The following is a 21,606-nucleotide window of genomic DNA, read 5'->3' as shown; positions in this document are numbered from 1 at the left end:
GGGACAGGAACCCTTGACAGTGTTAAAAATCAGAAATATCAAAAGAAGGGCTATTTAGAGAAAAGAGTGGGGACAAATTAAATCAGTATTGGTGTTTTTGCACTAAAGGGTAGTATATACGTGCATAGAAAGTAATCACTACCACTTCGGAAATGTAACAAAAAAGGGGGGTGCATATAGTCGAAGCAGGAACCCTAGTTCCTGCGCCTCATCACTGTTCCCCACGGAATATTTTCGTTTAGCCCCACCAGATGTGTCGACATGTGATAAATCCATCGCTGTTCTTTTTCAAAAAGCAAATTAGGTGAATTGGGCCCTGATTTAATTTGCTCAATGATCGTCCAGTGTAGATCATCCACAGTGTGATTAAAACGCAAGAAATGTTCAGTCAGTTTCGTTGTGTTTCTTTTACAACGATTGTTGCTGCGATGCTCGCCAATACGCTGTTTTATCTTACGTGTGGTCATCTCTACATAATTCAAATGACACGGACAGGTGATCAAATATACCACATCAGAGGTGTTACAATTCGTATGACGCCGTTGTGTCCAAATTTTGTTATTTTCCAAAGCTAATGTCTTAGTGGGTGTAGTCAGATGGCAAACACTACACGACCCACATGGAAAATGTCCCGAAACTGGTGGAAGACCCCAAGCATTGAGGACAGAAGAATCACCCTCACTCTTAATATTCCTAGGTCTTGTATGGACCAAGGAATCCTTGATACTTTTGGCCTTTTTGTATGAGAATAGAGGTTTCTCCCATTTTAAGTTGTTGCTCACAAGGATCCCCCAATGTTTTTTGATAGACTTAGAAATGGCATTCGATGCAATATTGTAGGTAGTCACACATGTAAGAGGTATATCCGTCATTTCCTTGATCGAGGTTTGCAAGAGGATTTCCCTAGATGGATTCCTAGCCCTTTTGCAACTGGTTGTCAGTATCTTTTCAGGATAACCCCCCTGTCTCAGCTTACGAGTCAAATCTTTCGAATGTGTCCTAAAGTCCTCAACCTTTCTGCAATTCCGTCGGATTCGTAAGAATTGACCATACAGTAGATTTTCCCGCAGAGGTCGAGGATGAAAACTGGAAAATGTCAAAAGATTATTTTTGGCAGTGGGTTTGTAATGTGTTTTTGTCAGTAACATCCCTTCTGTCTTTGTGACAACTACATCTAAAAACACCATCTCATCTTAGTCATAAGTATAACTGAATATCAGATTAGGGTCACAGGTATTAATCCAACAGAAAAACTATAGGGTTCCTGCTTTGACTATATGCACCCCCCTTTTTTGTTACATTTCCGAAGTGGTAGTGACTACTTTCTATGCACGTGTATACTACCCTTTCGTGCAAAAACACCAATACTGATTTAATTTGTCCCCACTCTTTTCTCTAAATACTGTCAAGGGTTCCTGTCCCGTTATGACGCTATTGAGATTCCTATTAGCGTTTGGCTCAGGCTCACTCCGGTTAGCAGTTCATTTTGCATTTCCCATGATGACTTATGAAGTGATTATGCTTGTTCCAACAAATTTTGTTTTCAACTGGCAAATGAATGTGCAAAGCTATAAATAAAGTTTGACATTAGGCGGCAGAATGTAAAGGTTGGCATTCTAGCTCTAGTCTTGAGACTGGGAGGTTAGTCCCTTCTCGATTTTGACATTCAGTATCAATGCCGGTCACATGACCTTTGGAGCTGTTCGCCGAGATCGGTGGAGAATTCCCGCCATTGGGCTGCTTCTCTTTATTTGAACACGGACATTTCGGTCCGTGAACGAATCCGGGCACGGTGGGAATTTATTGGTGGATCTACCTGGCAGGGGACTTGGATGAAGTAAGTTCCGCTTGAAATCTTGCCGTTTCTGTAGCGGTCCTTCTTTTGAATATGAAGTAGCGGGATGACGAACTTATGAGTAATTTCCCCGTTTTTCTTCAAATTGCAGCTGTTTTGTAGTCCCGCCACCCATCCGTAGGCCTAAGGAGCGTATTCATTCTCAAATACACGTAAGCCCTGTTTGTTCTTCCATTTTTGTTGATCTCCGACGTGAGAGTGTGTACCATTTTTAATGGCGCTTTCTCTACACAGTTGGTGTGCCAGCATATGGCTTTTAGTAAACTCTTTTTGTCACCTGATACTTGATTAACAATAGAAATGATTGATATATTCGTTTCTACTGATGGATTCAATGAGATCAGCATACAATGTTTGTTTTTTCTTGTTTTGATTCTATCCAAAGACAGTGAGACATGGAATTTTGTCACTGTTTGCTTTAGCTCAACAATTTCGTAATATTTTGCATTTGTGCTTTTTGACATCTCTTCTACTTTCGAGATGTATATACTAAACAATGATTTGGTATTAATAATATAATGTACTACACATTTATGTTGTTTTTTTACAGACACTTCAAGGCTTTTGGGAAATTCTCAAAGGCCTCTGCAAAACCGTGAGTTAATTCGGTCTTGTCTCTCACCTGAGGTTAGGGTAAGCCTTAGCGAACTTATACCGCCAAGGTGATTTGTGCGTTGAATAGGTCCTGAAGAAAGCTTTGTGCAATGACGTTTAGAAGCTGAAACATGTCGACCAATCTAACATGCAAATAGGATATACCTGACCAATTTATGTCAGTTGGAATTATCCTTTTGTACACCTGTTTTTAAATAGTGCCAGGCTCGTTGCCAATAAAACTGTTTTTGGACGAACCCTGCGTACTTTTTAATTCACATTATTATTTTGTGCACTCACCATACTTAAATTTTCTTTTCTGGTCTGATATTTGCGCTCCGTTTTAAAAAAGAGTTGAAGCAAACCAGAGGTGCAGTAGGCACCTCTGGTGGAACCCTATGATGAAGCATGTCAGCAACCAGGTTGGTGAGTGAGGGTTCTTTATACATATCAGATTAATTTGTTTAGGGCACAAAAATACACTAAGAGTTCCTTTTTTGGAATTTTTTTCTCTTCTTTCTTCGCATACACTCTTTTGTTGTTTAACTTATGATATAGGGGGATCAAGAGTGTGTCTCTACCCTCTCTCTCTTGTTGTTTGTATTGGTAACTTCACTAAACAGTGGAATTCTCCAGGCTGACAGGCCTTCCCCTGCTGTTTCTTCACCACCATCTTCTCTGTGCTGTTAGAACTCACAGGATTCTCTCACAAAAAAGGTCTAATGGAGTATTTAACACCACCCACCATACTACTTGTAAGAACTGGGGGTCTCTAGATGGCAGAGGCAGGTACCTTTGACCAAATAGGGACCCTTGCTTCTAAGTCAGGGAAAGGGGATTACACTACTGGATAACCCCTGCTCACCCCCTTGGTAGCAGTGGCATGAGCAGACAGGCTTATCTCAGAGGCAGTTTGTTAAGCATTTGTGAACACATACTGTAATACAGTGAAAACACTACAGATGGACACCACACAGGTTTCATAAAAATAAGTATTCTTTATATAGACTTATCACAAGACCACAAACGACAAAAATCCACAATACTGTACTTAAGATTGACTTACAGATGCTAAAAGTTACTTAGTTCAAGTTGATGATAAATGCGACACAGTTCTCACAAAAGTACCTGGATGCATAACGCAAAATAAACAAAAGGCTCGCAGAGGGAGATGCGTCGGTTCCGTGCTCTGGGGGAGATGATGTGTCGCGCCTCAATGCTTGTGCAGAGTAGGGGATGCATCGTGATCCTTACCGGGTTCGGGGGTGATGCATAGGATCTCAGCCTGCGGCTCGGTTGCAATGCGCAAGATGGCGCCTCAATGCGATGCAACAATCCTGGTACGATTCGAGAAGATGGCGCCCTTGATGCGACGGTGATGCGTTTACGCCCTGGCAGCCTTGCGACGATTCTGTACTTTAGAGCCGTGACAGGCCCTGCGACACGCTTCTCCAGTGATGCGATGGCGACCCGCTTGATGGCGGCACGCTTCTCTGGTGATGCGACAGCAGACAGCTTTGACGAAGACACGCTTCCTGGGAGATGCGGCGGCGGCACGCTTCTCCGGCGATGCGACGACTACAGCTGTGGCGGCGACATACTTCTTCTCGTTGCATCGCGCTTCCAGCTCCCAGCGACACGCAGGCTTCTGCGGATAGAATTCCCAGCAAGGAAATTCAGAGGGAAGCTTGTGGTGAAGTCTTTCGCCACTGAGACTTCAGCAGGAGGCAAGCACAAGTTCAAGCCCTTGGAGAAATATTCTGTAAGATGATGAAAGTCCTTTGAAAAGTTCCTTCTCCTTTCCTTGGCAACAAAGACACCACTGCAGCCCACCCCAGCAAACAGCACACTGGCAGAGGGGCAGTCCAAACTCCTGCAGCTTCCTTGGTTCTTCTCCTTGTTCCCAGAAGTGATCTAAAGTTCTTGGATCTGGGTCCCAATATTTATAGCCCAAAATCCTTTGTTCTCTGAAGGCAGGGAGGCCTCTGCCTAGTCCAAACCAGTTCTTGAGCACTTTGTTTACAAAACTCCTTCTTTCCTTTCACAGTGCAGGGCAGAAACATTAGACGCCCCACAGGAGGTGGAGCCTGCATTGTGGAGGGAAAGCACAGCCCTGGAGCACTTTCTTGACATGATCCCTTCTCTTCTTTCACAGCACAGGGCAGAGACATCAGCCAGACCCCGGGGGTGGAGCCAGCATTGTGGAGGGAAGGCCCAGCCCTATCCAGGAACCAGGTGCAACTCCTCCCTCCCATCTAGATGCAGATCTCCCTATTCACCACTGGGCTGACTCATTCTGTCTCCTGGAATTCCCCAGCCCTGTCACTCAAACTCCAGACAAGGAATACACAACCTAGCAGAGGCAGGCTTTGGATAGTTAGACAAGAAAATACCTACTTTCTAAAAGTGGTATTTTTAAACACAGAATGTTAAAACCAACTTTATCATTCTGAGTTCAGGCATACTAAATTCGAATTTCTACCATGTTCCCTGAGTCAGTTAGGATTATAAAATGTAATAATCTAAAGGCCCATTCTGGCCTATGGAGAACAGGTAGCCTTGCAATAGTGAAAAACGAAAATGGCTGTAATTCACTTTTAAGGACATGCTCCACACACCATGGCATGTCCTACCTTATACTTACAATGCATCCTGCCCTTGGGCCTACCATAGGGGTGTCTGATATGAAGAAGAGAAGGTTTAGGGACTGGCAAGTGGGTGCACTTGGTCAGTCAGCATGGCAGTACCAGACTGCACATAGGTTCTGCAATGGCAGACCTGGGACACACTTCACAAGCTGCTTCTGTGGGTGGCACAACCAGTGCTGCAAGCCCACCAGCAGCATTTGATTTACAAGCCCTGGGCACACATGGTGCACTGTACTAGGGTCTGACAAGTAAATCAAATAACCCAATCATGGAGTCACTAATTAATACATCAATTTAACAAAGGGAGCACTTGCACTGTGGCACGGAATAGCAGTGGCACAGTGCCCAAAGCATATAACCAGCAAAAACATATAAAAAACAGTGGAGGCAATCCGACACAATGGAAGGGAGACTCACGCCAATGATGCCAGGTCTAACACTACTCTTAAGGAACTATTATCACAAAATGATATATGGGGCAGGTGACAAAAAACTAAAGCGTGATCAAGCCAAGACACTCTTGGGCTAAGAAGAACTGCTGTTTAAAGACGAGAATCCTTGCACCCTAGGGTGACATGCTTCATCATTTTGTCCCCTCTTCACACTGTGACCGCAAGGTACCCAGTGTGGGCTACAACTCCCCTGCAGGAGAGGAGTAGAGGGATATTTTGTATGTCCTACCTTAATAACAAGTTTGTATGGGCGGGAGGGTCAGAGTGCAAACAAAAATGTGTGTATTAAGTGGGTAGAAACATACTTATTCTGGTACCCCCAATGGATAGGATTAAAAAAAGCAATGTGAAAAAGGAATATGGATATTCTCCTACTTCATATTACGGTCAAAGTGTTTCTGCCTGAATTGACCAAAAAGTTCATGGCATTCGTCAGAACCAAAATCATGAGTCACTCTGCTTGTAATGAAAGTGTATAAATACAAGTTATACTTTCAATCATTTAGTTGCTATCCTATGGTACCCATTTTTGAGGTACCCATAAAATGTCTGTATGAGAGATTTATATATTAAAAACGAAGACATGGGATGACTTATAGCCTCAAATTGTTTTCAAGACTAGAGACTTATGTGGTCCTAGTGAGTTAGGGAAAGGATAAGACACCTGCAAGTTAAGTTTGGATTGAGATTGAATCTAATCCGATTACCATGTTTATATATCCATTTAGCTCTGGCCCGCCATGAAGTAACTGATGAAGGTGGGCTAAATATTTATGCTACAAATGATAAGGAGTCTAGTGCTGATTATTAAACTGCACTACACTTTGGTTATAATGTTAGTGATGGTGACAACTGGGTGATATTATGGAGGCAACTGAATTTTTATTTGGTATTATTCTAATTTGTGTTTATATATGTTTCAGCATCCCATGGACCATCTTAGATGACAGTACCATAGGATAGCCACTAAATGATTAAAAGTATAACTTTTATTTATACACTTTCATTACACAAGCAGAGTGACTCATGATTTTGGTCCTGATGAATGCCATGAACCTGTCAGTCAATTTAGGCAGAAACATGTTGACCTTAATATGAAGTAGTAGAATATCCATATTCCTATTTTACATTGCTTGTTTTTAATACTATTCATTGAGGGTACCAGAATAAAAGTATTTCTACCCACCAAGAGATAGTTTTAATACACACATTTTTATTTGCACTGTTAGAACTCACCCAGCATGCAGAGGATCAGAAGGACAGCTGACAGAGCTGGTTGAGCCAAAAAATAAGTGCCCACTCATGAAAACATTTAGTATTGAGAGCATGCAACAATTGTGAGTGAGTCTGCCGATGCATTCATTTGAGTGCGGGTGGCCCTTCACAAAGGCTCACGGGAACGTATAGTTGTTCTCCCACCGTATAGCTTCTAGCTTCAGTGGAACTCCTTTAAAGAGGTTATTTCTCTGGATCTTTTCCCGCCACACCTTGCCTTGCTCCGGTTTGAATTTAGTTCACCAGCCATCACTGAGTTTCTAAAACATCATCTGTTCTTAGCATAAGGTCTACTACTGTACAGCTTGTAGATCAATAAAGGGGTTGCCCATGGGAGTGGACATGGAACGCTGGCAGGGTTTGTGGTCTTATATATCAGAGGATTGTAGTGGTTTGGAATTTACCACTATAACACGGTTATCTGGTGGCAGTTTCACTTTATAAACTCACACAATATATTTTTTCACAATTTATTTAGTGTATTGGTTTTGTAAAGCACATCATACCGTGCTAGTGCTTCCTGCACAATGCAGTAGCGGGGGAACTGGAATTAACTCTTTACGCACCAATGTAAAGGGCATAACTGGCTGATGTGTATAACCAAACACAATAGGTAGTTTAGTGAGTTGGGCTCCTGCTGCATAAACTGTGTGTAACCTGCAGGAGCGAGGGTTCGTGTTGAGGTGGTGCTCACACCCATTCAGCCTTTCACCCTCCAAGAGGAGTGGCCCAGATCTGTGTAATGTATGTGATTTAGATGCCAGTGTGCTATCCCGTTGCAGCATGGTGAGCTTACTCGGCCAATACTGCAACAATACATGATAAGTCCCTGGACTAGCTAAACCTTGCATGGTATAGTCAGTCTGTGTCTTCCTGTTTTGGGCTAAGCATGTTTGGTACTCAGGCTGCCCTCCCCCCACCTCCCTATCCACATTTCCTAAACTGGCTACAGGGGAAGGAGAGGGTGCTTTTTAAAGTGCCTTTCGAGATGTTTAAAGGCCTGGCATCGTAATGGCCCTACATTTTTAGACAAATGTTCTTGTGCTACTGTTCTATACTCCATTTAGTTTAACATCAGAGTTGTGCAAGATACAGAAATAAATCAATACATAAAAGTACTGGTGTGGTGCTCGGGAGCCACCCACAGCAGTTTGTGCTGGGTCTTATTTTAAAAGCACACAAATGAAGACACATGCTTTACATCTCAAACACGTTGTTTACTGCAGTGATGTTTATTGTATTTGCTGGCAACTTCTACAACTAAACAATGGATACAAGCCTAATTACTGGTTTGGAGACAAAGCAGTATGCAAACCAGACACCGCCTTTAAATCCTCTGGTTTAGCACCGCAGGCCTGTCTCCATCCTGGGGCAGCGTCATATATTTAATAAAGAGTTGTAAACGCTTAACACTTGCTGTTTGTAACACACATTTTTGCTCATGTTTTAACACTTTGTTTCCATCAAATTTAAATTTAATTTGTATGTATTCTGCTGCAGCTCCTTTTTTAAAACAAGCATTTTTAATAGCTCAAACTTTCAATAGCGCGAGACCTATTGCATTGCAAATGATTTTTTTTTTCTATTGTATCAACCTTTTCCTTTGGTTTCCATTCAGCACTGCTCTGGTGGAATAGAGAGACATTGCACTTCGTGGTGCCTCTTGCTTCCAGTACCAGACTGCTCATCTGGGCACTCTTAAGCAGATTTGCCAATATTCCCAGGGTAATGCATGAGAGCTCATCTTGTTCTGGTTTTTCTTTGGCATTGCAGGGACTGCAGGTTCCACAATGCAAATAAAGGAAGCCTTGATGTGTGACGTACTCACACATAAAAGTTGTAAACTCCAAATTGTGTGTCCTGTTCAAAACATATTTTTGCATGGGACCTGATCAGACTTTGTCAATGATTTAGTTACAGGCTTGCTTGTTCTGTTTTCTGCTGTGCTGGGTTGTGCATAGTGCATGCAACAAGTGCCCTTAACTTTTGACCTAGTATTTCATTGTGTACCATAGTTCTAATCCTGAGCAGGCTGGAATAATGTACCCAGTGGCACTCCCTAGCTGTAGAACAGACAGACAAATGTGGGGTCACCACTTTAACCCCACCCGCAGCCTTTTATTGCATAGCAATATATGTTATTATTCTTAACATGCTGCAGGTCATTCATATATTATATTTTTAGGTCGAGCTACAGTGCGCATGCGCTGTCTGCAAGACCTGCTGTAATCGATAAACTGACTTTTTTCCCGTCTGCTACTTAGCATTGGTTCCCGCTACTGTCACTCTTCTTGGCTGCCTCCCAACTCATTTAATTTCCCTTCAAGGCTAAGTTACAGTACAGTTTCCTTCCTCTTCCATTGTTGATATATTGTTAGGAGAACTCTTTTTCCTTTTTCTTTGCCACAATTTGGGTGCAGCTGTCGCTGCGTCCAGCAGCCATCTCGCTTCAGTGTGACGCCATGGTATCCCCCTTTTGTACCGAGCCAATTCAAACAAGCGAATGCTGTTGAGCAGTGGTGTTAGATCTATAAGCACTGAGTTTTTTTTCAGCGTATGCATCAGTGCCAGGCAACTTGAAATCCTAGAGCTTTAACATTGTCTTATTCAGCAGATAATGTGCATGCGGAACTGATCAGCAGCCCCCTTACATGCATGCGCTAAGACGGGCACATTATAGGAGTGCATGATTACCAAACTCTCTGGGAGCGCACTATTCACTTCATTATGTTAAGGAAGGGGACATTTAGGCAGATTGCCAGGTCATAGCTTTTTTTCTTTATTGTTCTAGATAGTGTAAAAAAATATTTGGTCTTTGTGTTTTTTGTTTTTAATGAAAGACCACACAGTGTTGTCTTGCATTGCCTTCCCATTAAGTTAGTCAACTGTCCTGATGCCATCTTCGTAGTGAAAAAATGTCACAGGGCATGATTGTTGTCCATTGATCTCACATGATACGCAGGCTCTTTCAGCATGTCAACTGATCCGGGAAGTCCAGTAACTAGTCTGCAGCTGTCTTGGTAAGTATCTTTAGCATGCTCCAGCCAAAAGTAGGTTGAGTAAATGGAAGGGTTGCCTGTCAACGTGGCATTTTTATGGCTGGGTTTACAACCCCTACTCATTTTATTTAAACATCCTAAAGCTTCTTTGAAGCTGCCACGTTGCGCTGCGTTCCCACAATGTGTTCATAATTGAATGAGTGCAGTAAGCACCATCTCCCAGTAAAATATTACGAATTAGAGACCATGGAGCTCTAGTGTTCCCGACACGCTTTTGTTCCACCAACTCCTCTGCTTTTTCATATACTGCCCTAGTTGCATCCACTGTAAAAAATGTCTCCTTTGGGAGACGTATTTAAAAAATCTCATAGTGTATTACCATATGGACCAGGCTCTAACATCCCCATTAGGAAAAATGAAGGCTTCTTTAAAACTTGCCTCGACTTCTACTGTGTACTACAACTGGAGGAAATACAGTGCTATATGCATTATCACTACAAATTATTAGAATTGACTCTTAATTGAATGTTCTGAGAAAATACCCTTTAATCTGAAAAGCAGCCTTATGGGTTCAGACACAGCTACAGACATCTATATCTATGCAAGCGACAGATCTCGCATGGATACTTGATCTTGGCTATCTCTGCACTTTCATCCTTCTAGGGTTGTTATCGTATGGAACTTTTTTATTATTTTTTTTTAACATTTTCCAGGCCTGGTTCATCATGATGTCCAAGACTGGCATTTTAGCTAAGCGTGTTTGCGAACATGTTAATTTAACTATTAGAGGCTTTTGGGTACAGGGTTTTGCTCTGTCTGTGAGTGGTGCAGTGATAGTGCTTGTACTCTTAGTAATCATTTTTTAGGATATGCAGGATGTCATCAGGCTTACATCCAGAGACCTTCTCTCTCACAGCACCAAAGGTGAAGACCAGTGACACCATGTGACATTTTCTGCATTTTGACTTTAGTAATAGTATCATATTGGAAAGGAGTCATCTGAACCAGTGTCCATAACTATAAACAATACCATTTTGAATACTTGTCTTTAGAAATAGTATTTTTTTGCTGCATGCTCGTTATCTTCATGGGTAGCCCTCTGTACTCAACATTCTTGCACCTCACTTACAACATTGTTAGGGGTGACCTCGCAGCAAACATTATTTATGAGCTAAAAAGGGCCAGACCTAGCAGCATTGCTATTGCTTGCCATTTAAAGGAGCCACAGTGGCTTTGTCTGCAGCTTGTTTGACTTTTCAATGTCATCCTGCTTCAGGCTGAAAAGAAGTGTTAGAAAATGTAACTTCTGATGTATGTCTATTTTATGAATAACATTTGAAGGAGGATGTCCCTTTCAGTTTCAAGTTTGTGCCCAAATGTACCTGAGTTCAACACCTCAGCCCACTGTAGTAATACTATCTATTTACCAAGGTAATGACAGAAAAGCGATATATAATCACGTTACTGCACTTTTCTCCTGTTGACATACATTTAGAGACGTGATGCGTTTTCAGACTGCCTTTGTAAAAGTACATGCAGTATTTATGATTCAGCTCCTAATTAACTGCACTTCACAAGATAACCACTTGGGGATGATGCAGTTTTGCATGTTAATCCTTCCGGTGCTATCCAGATTAATGTGGCCATCAATATGCACGTGGTGAGCCACATGTCTCTTTGGCAATAGGTTTATCTCTACTCCATCCATCTCTATCACACCAGACCCTAGCCATTTGTAATGATGCAATTTTTGTTTATTTCTTTATTTTAGAACAGCAAAAGAATAACAATAATAATTTCAGGATTAAGCAGAGCTGAAGAGCTAAACCCAAACCTTTTGGCTAAATACACTGCACTCTCCACTTCTAACATGTCTTGCTGACCTTTTCGGAGGTCTTGTTCACCAAACCAATCTCAACTCCATGACTGTTTTATTGAATTTCCTAAGTATTTTCCCATTTATGAGATTTGTTTCTCTCTCAATTTCTCCATATTTTTTTTTTAGGTCGGCTTGGCTATTAAAGTGTATGCATTGAGGCAAATCTTTTAACACATTATTTTCCACCACTATTTGTGTCTGATGTATTGCAACTAACTTTTCAGTTCACTTATGACTTCTGCATAACATATAAGGGAGGATAACATCTCTACAGCAGGTCTGTTTTTGCAACTAATGGCACTAGTAAATCACGTGTTAATTGACTTCAGTCAAATAGACACCAGCTTGTTCACGTAAGGGATCAAAAGTTCTCCCTCCATAATGATTTAAGTATGTGCTTTCAAGTGATTTCCTGGTTGCTGAAGTTCTTAAGCATCGTTTCATTGTGTACACATTCATATAGCGCATGTCAACCATTTGCCTAGTCTGTGTTACTTTTGCAAGTTGACACAGAGGTTTACAAGCATTAGTGATGTCATAAATAACGATGCCGTATAATATTTGGGAAGGGACCACTGTGATTCTTTCGACATGCTGTCTAGGTACCTTCACAGCCTTGTATCATACACCATTTACTAATATTCAATTTTTTCGGTTTCAACCTTTTGCATGACATACTTAATCATTTTAATTTAAAAAGGAGCCATCAAAGGCAGTGAGGACCTCATTAACTATGTTGTTCCTGCATACATTTCACATGCTTTACTTAATCTTCCATTCCCTATGAGTGGTTGCTATTTCCAGGATGTTGTTACTTTTTTTTCAGTCCGCATATTAGTCTTGTCTCCCCTCCATCATAACCTATGTCCCATTTTCTGGTTCTCTGGCACCGCAAGGTCATACCAATAGCAATAGCAATATGCAAACCTCATCACTCTATTGGGGACAAAACAACAAAAGGTAATAAACATTGCCATTTTCAACACCAAGAGCTCCAACTCTTGCAAATCAATCAACCAATCAATCAATCAATCAGGGGGATTAACGTGCGCTACTCACCCGTGAGGGTCTCAAGGCATGGGGGGTTGCAGCTCCTGTTCAGCCGAAGAGCCAGGTCTTGAGGCTCCATATGAAGGTGTGCAGAGTGGGGGAGCGTCTCATGTTAACAGGGAGCTCGTTCCAGGCTTTGGCTGCGATATAGGAGAAGCCTCTTCCACCTGATCTGATTCTGTGGATCTGCAGGGCTTCTGCTAGGGCGACGTCAGCGGAGCGGAGGTTCCTTTTGGGTACGTAGAAGGAAACTCTTTCGTTGAGGTATTTGGGTTCTCTGTTGTGGAGGGATTTGTAGGCGCGGGTGAGTAGCTTGAAGGTTACTCTCTTCTCAATGGGGAGCCAGAGGAGGTCTCGCAGGTGTTGGGTGATGTGCTCATGCCGTGGGGTGCTGAGGACGAGTCTAGCCGTGGTGTTCTGGATGGTCTGGAGTTTGCGTAGCAGAGATTTGTTGATTCCAGTGTAGAGGGCATTTCCATAGCCCAGTCTGCTTGTTATGCGTGCGTGGGTGATGGTCTTTCTGGCCTGGGGGGGGGATCCACTTGACGGTCTTGTGGAGGATGCGTAGGGTGTAGAAGCAGGTGGAGGCAACAGCGTTGATCTGGCGGGTTATGGTGAGGGAGGAGTTGAGTATGATGCTGAGGTTACTAGTGTGGTCCATGGGGGTGGGGGGCTGCCGAGGGCCACCAGGAGTTGTCCCGCTCGGAGGGGGAGGGTTCGAGTACTAGGACTTCTGTCTTCTCTGAGTTGCGTTTCTGAGAACTGCTGCTCATCCAACCTGCGACATCTTTCATTGCTTCATGGAAGCTGAGTCTGGTGGTTTTGGGGTCCTTGGTGAGGGAGAGGATGAGCTGAGTGTATTTGGTGTGGGATATAATGCTGAGTCCATGCTGTATGACATGGCGGCGAGGAGGGTCATGTAGATGTTGAAGAGGCTGGGACTGAGAGAAGATCCTTGTGGTAGTCTGCAGTTGATCTCTGTGGGGTCAGAGAGAAAAGGCAGGAGTCTGATCCTTTGGGTTCCTCCGGCAAGGAAGGAGCAGAGCCAGTTGATTGCGGTTCCCTGTATTCTGGCGCTGTGGAGTCTGGCAGCGAGGGTGCAGTGGGAAACGGTGTTGAAGGCTGCAGAGAGGTTGTGTAGGATGAGGGCTGCAGTGTGGCCTTGGTCGAGGAGCGTGCCAATGTCATCGGTGGTGGCGAGGATGGCTGTCCTAGTGCTGTGGTTGTTACGGAATCCGGATTGGGAGGGGTCGAGGATGGAGTTCTCTTCAATGAAGTTAGTCAGCTGGGAATTGACAATCTTCTCAGTGACCTTGGCTGCAAAGGGAAGGAGAGAGATGAGTCTGTAGTTCTTCAGGTGTGTCGGGTCTGGGAGGGTTTCATGAGGAGGAGCTTGACTTCTGTGCATTTCCAGTCTTCTGGGAAAGTGCCGGATTCAAGAGTGGCGTCGATGGTGAGCTGTAGCCGGGGCGCAATGCGGAGGCGCCTCTGTGGAAGATGTGCGGAGGGCAGGGGTCTGTGGGGGCTCCTGAGTGGGTGCTCTTCATGGTAGTGGTGGGATCTTCGGTGGTGTTCGGGGCCCAGGCGGTGATGGTGGGCCGGCTGTCGAGCTGGAGGGAAGGGTGGATTCTGGAGTCTGTTCGCTGAAGTTGTTATAGATGGCTTTGATTTTCAGGTGATAGTAGTAGCCCAGCTTGTTGCAGAGGTCTTGGGAAGGAGTGACGTCTGTGGCTGCACTGTGGGGCTTGGTGAATTGCTGGATGATGTTGAAGAGTTCCTTTGAGTTGCTGGAGTTGGTAAGGATTTTGTTCTGAATGAAGGTCATCTTTGTGGATCTTAAGCGTTGGTGGTAGTCTGTCATGGTGTTCTTGTGGGTGGTCAGGTCTTCCGTGGTTTTTGTCGGTGGTGAACCAGGTGGCCTTCAGGGGGCATTGTCTGTCGGTGGTGTGGAGGGGTGCAAGCTTGTCTGGGCAGTTGGTGATCTAGTGGTGTAGTTCTTTGGCTGCAAAGTTGGCGTCAGTCGAGGTGGGGGGCCATGGCTGAGGGTGGAGTTGAGGTGCTCCTCAGTGACTTTGCTCCAGTTTATTTGTGGTGGACAAGGAGTGGGTTCAAGAGCAGTGGTGGTGTTGGAAGAGTAGTGTACACAGTGGTGGTCCGTCCAGAGGGGCTGCGTGGTGTGGCTGAAACAGATGTTGTTCCCACCTGCAAAGATGGGGTCGAGGGTGTGTCCTGCCTTGTGGGTAGGGGTGGTGACGATCTGTTTCAGTCCGTTGTTGGTGAGATTGTCCAGGAGGATGGTGGAGTAGGGGTCGCTGAGGTTGTCAAGGTGAAAGTTCAGGTCTCTGATGAGTATGTAGTCCGTGGAGGCAATGGTACGATGAGGTCAGCAATAGTATTGGTGAACAAAGCAAAGGGTCCAGGGGGTCTGTAAGCGAGGGTGCTGCAAAGAATGGTTCTAGGGTTGCCTTGGATATGAAAGTGAAGGTGTTTGGTGGTTGCAGAGGGGTTACTCGTGGTGGAGGTGAAGAGTCGTAGGGATGTCTTGTGTGCGAAAGTGAGTCCTTTTCCTGGCCAATTGGTGCGGTCCTTCCTCTAAATCTTGTATCCGTCTGGAATGGCGGTGGCGATGTTGGGGAGGAGGAGGCATTGATCCAGGTTTCCGTGAAGAGAGCGATGTCTGGTGAGAGGGTGTCGAGGAGGTCCCAGATCTCTATGGCATGGCATGCATGTGCAGGCAGCGCACGTTGAGGAGGATGCACTTCAGGGCTTCAGTGGTGTTGGCTTCCGGCCAGGGAGTGGCGGCCGTGATGGTGCGGCCAGTGGTGAAGGTTCAGCGGCAGGAAAACTGGCCGTGGGTGGTGTTCGGTGTGGACAGCCAGCAGTTGTTCCTTCCAGAGTTGGGTGCAAGGAGGGCAGCAGAGTCATAGCAGTGGGTGGCCGTAGAACCAGGGTCCATGGCACTGGTCACGGTCGAGTCGCAGATCGGGCGCAGACGGGGTTGCCTTTGTCACGCCAGCGGCGTGTCCACACCGTGGCCACCATTAAATAGGGAAGGAGGAGGAAAGCACATCTGGGAGGTGAGAGCTGTAGGCAGCAGGGGGAGTAGCCGCGGGGGCAGCAGTGGTGGGAAAGGTAAAATGGGCAGAAAATAGCAGGACAAACAGAGAGAGACAAGGCAACAAAAAATACACAGGCAAAAGACAGGAAAATAGGAAAACAGGCAAAATAATAAAGACAGAAAAACAAAGCCAAAGACAGAAAAACGGGAACAATATTACACAGACAGTAGTGGATTCAGCAGAAGAGCAAGGCTTTCCCACTGGACCACTAGGGATGAGGAGCAGGCAGGTGCCTGCGAGTGGAGGAGGGCCTCGAACACCTACCTGAACAACGCAGTGCACAGGGCAGCAGCACTTAACAGCAGAGCTGCGGGGGGAGAGAGCAGGTCTCTGACCAGGAGGTCAGAGGCCTTGCATGTGCTCCCTCGCAGCAGCCGCCATTAAGTAGGGAAGGGGTGAGGGAAGTGCAGCAGGGAGGCGGGAGTAGGAAGCAGCAGGGTGTAGGAGCCATGGGGGCAGCAGCAGCGGGAAAGGGAAAACGGACTGAAAATAGAAGGACAAACAGAGAGAGACAAGGCAACAAAAAATACAGAGGCAAAAGACAGGAAAACTGGCACAATAATAAAGACAAAAACAAAGCAAAAGACAGAAAAACGACAGAAAAACGAGCACAATACAACACAGACAGTAGTGGAACCAGCAGAAGAGCAAGGATCTCCCACTGGACCACCAGCGATGAGGCTCAGGCAGGAGCCTGCGGTTGGAGGAGGGCTTTGATCACCTACCTGAACAAAGCAGTGCACAGGGCAGTGGCACTTAACAGCTGAGCTGTAGGGGGAGAGAGCAGCAATGCAAATGCGAGACCCATTGCACTGCAAATGCTTGTTCTGTATTTGTGTGCACCCAAACAAAGCTGTGCACTATTAAATTCCCATTTGACTGCAAGTACAATATATTACAGCTGATACAAGAGCTCCCAGCTGACATCTGTTCACAATTTCAACAGCATGCATGATTATCACACATTTGTGTCCAAAGATATTGTCTACAGTATTATATCTGGATGCCGGTAACATCTGCCTACTTATATGTCTATACTAACATAATTACACATCCCCCCTCAACCCCCAGCATAGCCAAAGCCTATAGTTTTCGCCTATGCAAAATCTATTAGCTTTGTCAATACTTTTTCACATGTTGTACAGCAGTGCTGCTGCTATGGAACATGGCCTAAAATAAATGAAAAATACTATAACACAGTCAAAGCTGGGCACATCATAGAACTTTTTAAAGCTTAAAGGCATGTTGTACAGCAGTAACCAGCAAAAGAACAATATATTACCTTTGTCAATAAATAAATCATAACACATTAATGGCATTTCAGTAACTTATATTGCACAACTGCTCACCAAGCGACAACTTACAATAAAAACAGCTTATTGTTTATCACATAGGTGCAAACTATTTCATTTACCAATGCTTGTTTAGGTTTCTCCTGCACAGCCTTGTGCTGTGCTTGTGAACTCTATTGTATTTATAATATTAAAAGGGTCTACATCTCGCCCTTACTTTTCATGTGTGTGCTTGTCACTTACCTTTCCTTCATTTCAGTTGGTTGTAGCATACCATTCTTATCAGTGTCCCAAAGCCCAAGTACTCCTTTTCATCCGCCGAAATTCTTTGTTATTGTGGGCAAGGGTGCATGAACCCCAATGAACACTTACAGACTTTTGTTGAGCTTCTTTGTTATTTTGAGCAATCTCCAAATGCTCTCTGCACTGCTGTGTGAATAGAGCATGACTTTGGGAATTCTTGCAGTCTCTTTGTTGTTCTGTGCAGCAGACTGTGCTACTGTGGAGGCTGCTCTCTTTTTGCAGACAAAGGTCAGCGTTCTAGTGCTTTTTCTCTCCAGTGTGTGCCTCGGCAGCAGGCAATTCCTGTTTTTTCAGCCCTCCGTTTACCGGGAGTCAAACAGTTTGTGGCAATTCTAAAGGACAACAATGGCGGGAGCAATAATAGAAAACAAAAACTTTTTTATATATTGTCTTGATACCAAGCTACATGCAGAGGTAAGTTCAATACCGAAAATGCTTCAGCATTCCCTAGATTCCAGGCCGTAGAAATTTGACTTCCATGAGCACATGTAGACAAAAATAAGTTAAATGTTCGATTTCACGTGATACGACCACCGAAGGCCATGATTTTATATTAAAAACAGAGCTTTGGACCAAACCATTTTCCACTGATAGGCAGTATTTCTCACCATGTGTTCCAATACCCAGTGTGTTCCACAGTTGTGTGCTTACTTTCCCCAAGGGGAGTGCTATTTTCATACTTTCTCTCTGCCCCATATCTAATGCCTGTGCACAGCATGTCTCCACCGGGGTGAAAATTGCTCGGCCTCTGTGTGACACATCCTGCCATCTTCATAGTGTTTAGAACTCTGCATCTTGCTCTTATGCACAGCAAGTCTCTGCTACCTGCTATCCCCCCCCCCCCAACACCCCAAGAGCTTCATATGGGCTGCTCCAAGGCAAACCAGCAAGAGCATGACAGGAGTTCCTACATCAAGTGTGAGTCGCAGAGTATCAGTAACTGCCTGCAGGGCTGATTGGCTGCTGTGACCTGGTCTAAATCCGGGATGCGAAGGGTCCAGAATTTGATTCTCTTCCAGGTAGGCTGTTAATTGTTTATTGATTAAGACTTCGAGCAGTTTACCCAAAAGGGGTAGCAAGGATGTGGGGTGATAATTAGCTAGAGTATTCCGGTCCAGATTAGCTTTTTTTAAGGTAGGTAAAACATAAGGAGCTTTCAATGCAGAAGGGATTGTGCCTGTTTCCACAATAAGGTTAAATATCTTTTGGACTGCTGGAGCAAGACATTTGGCTAGAGATGACACCACTTTAGGAGGGCAAATGTCCAGACAAGAACCTGAATTTGCTGCATACAGGGATCATTGGAACTCCTCCAAAGTAAAGGGTACGAACATGTTTAGGATGGGAGTCCTGTCTGCTATCAAAATGGCCATACTTCTGGTGTCACCAGTAACTGTAGTGGATGGGATGTTAAAATTTAAATAAATCTGGGAAATTTTCTTTAAGCAAGGGAGTCGCACAGTTCCTGTGACCCTACGGGGAGATGACATGTGCCAGAGGGCTAGAAACTTTTTGAATAATTAAAACAAATCGCTTTGGGAGCGTTGACTGCCTGTTCAATTTGATTTGTGATAATGTTTAGTCACAAGCTTTTGATGTTTAACCATTGGGACAGGCACAGTCATCATATTCGCATAACCATATGGGGTGCCTTTCAAATCCTAGATAAAGACAAACGTTCAGTGTAATGGTTTATTTAACTTTAGTAGCATTTATTTACTGAATAGTTTTATTTGCTGCGGATCAGACCCACAAGGGTTCAAAGCACTGTAAAAAGCTATGTATTAGCACAGGATGCATAATAAAATGAGCAAAGCAAATGGATTATTCAAGGTCAGTAATAAACACATAGCATGGCCAGAAGATATCTGGGGAGGCAGAGATTCAGGATACTGCAGAATGACTTAATGAAAAAATGAGAGGGTGCATCATATTAAAGCACAAGAGAAGTACCTATCAACAGAAAATCTCAGGAAGGGGAGCAGGTGGGAGGAGGGAATGCATGATTTAAGAGTAAAGTGATGCTTTTGGGGGACTGTGGATGTACACTAAACTGCAGAGGGATGCCTTGCTGTCAAAACCATTAAAGAGGTCGAAGACTTTCAAGTGCTTGGTACTGGCTCATCCAAAGCACTTGAGTTTTATATTGAAGCTATTGTGAGAATAGATCAAGTGGGGCTCAGGAGGGCGAGAGTGCCATACCTTTAGAGCTGATCTTTGACACAGGTTTAGCTGACTTACCAGGAGCTGCTGGCCAGTGGTGCTTCTCCATCGATCTGTTAAATTGTCATTCACATTTTGTTTCCGCCCTTCACAGCATTGGGCACTAGGTCAACCAACTTCAGTTGTTGGTTCTCTTCACTTTGAGTGGCTACATTATGCATGTGCCCAAACACCTTAAATGTTCTCATTTGTGTTAGTGTCAGAGTTAGTGGTATAGCGTTTACAGATGCAATATCGGCTTCTCTTTCATACAAAGAGGGGAGACAGCACAACAGCAGCAATTCAGTCTTTCCTCTAAACTCAAAAAGCACTTACAGACAAGGCCACAGCAGGCAAACGTCACTCCGACACACCCATAGCCGGTACATACTCCATTGAATGATAATCAGTCTGAAAGATGTGACTTAAAACGATTCTCCCCAGATAATGCGAAGAATTACCTGGCTGCATGCACAGGTATGTTGGAAACTGGGACATGATGACTTGCCAAATCACTGTGAACTGCCCTTTAATGTAGTATTTACAAAACAATATATTTATTTTTTTACTTTAAGCATGTTGAACAGCAGTTCGCACCGCTGTGCAATATGTCAAAAACCTTCGACAAAGCCATTAGAGCTCACAAAGGCGAGACCTATTGGTTTTTGCCAATGCTTGTTATTAAGCAGAGCATTGGAATAACAAGGAAGGATGCAAGGAGGCAGTGTGGTACTAGGGCGCAGCCATTGTAAGGGAATGAGGGAGAGGTGAGAGGGAGAAGTAGGAAGGTGGAAGTATTGTCTAAATCAATGAGGACTGTGTTAAGGAAGGCCACAAAATAAGGAAAAGGGGGAAGGAGCAGCGGGATGGAGAAAAGAGATTGAAGTGTGACCGGGAGAAATAAGGAATGACATAGAAAGGAGGGGTGGGACTCAAAGGTAGTAACACGATGCAGGCAAATGAGGGGGAAAATGAAGGGGCAGTCCATGCTTTCCCATCCAGTGTCAAAAGTCGAATACTATAGAAACATGAAAAAGGAAACATAACTTCATGGCACCAGCAGTAAAAGGATTCAGCCAATTCAATCAAAAAAATTGTGATAGCAGACACAACAGTAGGGGTAAGTCCTTCATGGAAAATAACTCCCAATGTCCTTATTTAAATATATTTGATATACATGGGGTTTCTATTAATCTCAATAACATGGTTCCTCACAAACAGTGAACTGCTTTGGAAGGCCACTTAGCAGGAAGACATTAGTAAACAAGCCAACAATATTATTCATTGGCTTCTTTCAAATGCTGTGTGTCTACTTCTTGTGATCCAGCAACAGAATGCTGTCGCCTAATAATTGTCTTGCCAAGGACTTACTGTTAGAGGCTGAGCTAGAGACACTGTCAACGATGCAGACATGAGTGGTTTGCCCAAGTGCACCATATTGTTTTGAAAGCCAAAATTGGTTGGGATAGGGGCATAACTGTGACCCTGACCAAGATGGCTAGCTAAATCAGAGCTTCACTCAAACCCTCTGTACCAGACTCATACTGAGAGGAACTCCACGTTGGATAGCACGACAAATGGCAGTGAGATGCCCTTCGTGGATGAGGCACTTCTCTGAATTCATCTGTGAGCACAGCTGACTGGTGACTCAAACAAATGCAAGAGGGTCAGTCATCTCTACCAAATGGCACCTTCTCACCTTCTATGCTGTAGAGGAAGACTGAGCAAAGGAGCTGCAGCAAATTATACAGCAGTGTTGAGGAGGGTCAGCAGCATGATCCTAGAAGACAGAGGGACATTGATGAGTAGTGAAAGGCCTATCAGTGGTGCAATTCCAGGCAGGAGTCCCACGCTCAAGAAAAGTATGTGAGCAGGTGGGGCAAGACTGCCCCCCCAAACAAGAGATTGACCATCAAATTAATGAATTATATTTATAAA

General features: G+C 44.2%; 1 protein-coding gene across 1 annotated transcript in view; it reads left to right on the top strand.

Annotated features, from left to right (window-relative positions):
• Positions 1 to 21,606, top strand: part of LOC146816631 (cytochrome P450 2K1-like) — a 434,887-nt gene that overhangs the window by 349,824 nt on the left and 63,457 nt on the right. The window lies entirely within an intron of this gene.

Source organism: Triturus cristatus, chromosome 6 (genome assembly GCF_964204655.1).
Source record: "Triturus cristatus chromosome 6, aTriCri1.1, whole genome shotgun sequence".
Lineage (NCBI taxonomy): Eukaryota > Metazoa > Chordata > Amphibia > Caudata > Salamandridae > Triturus > Triturus cristatus.
This window is presented reverse-complemented; position numbering and strand designations above follow the sequence as displayed.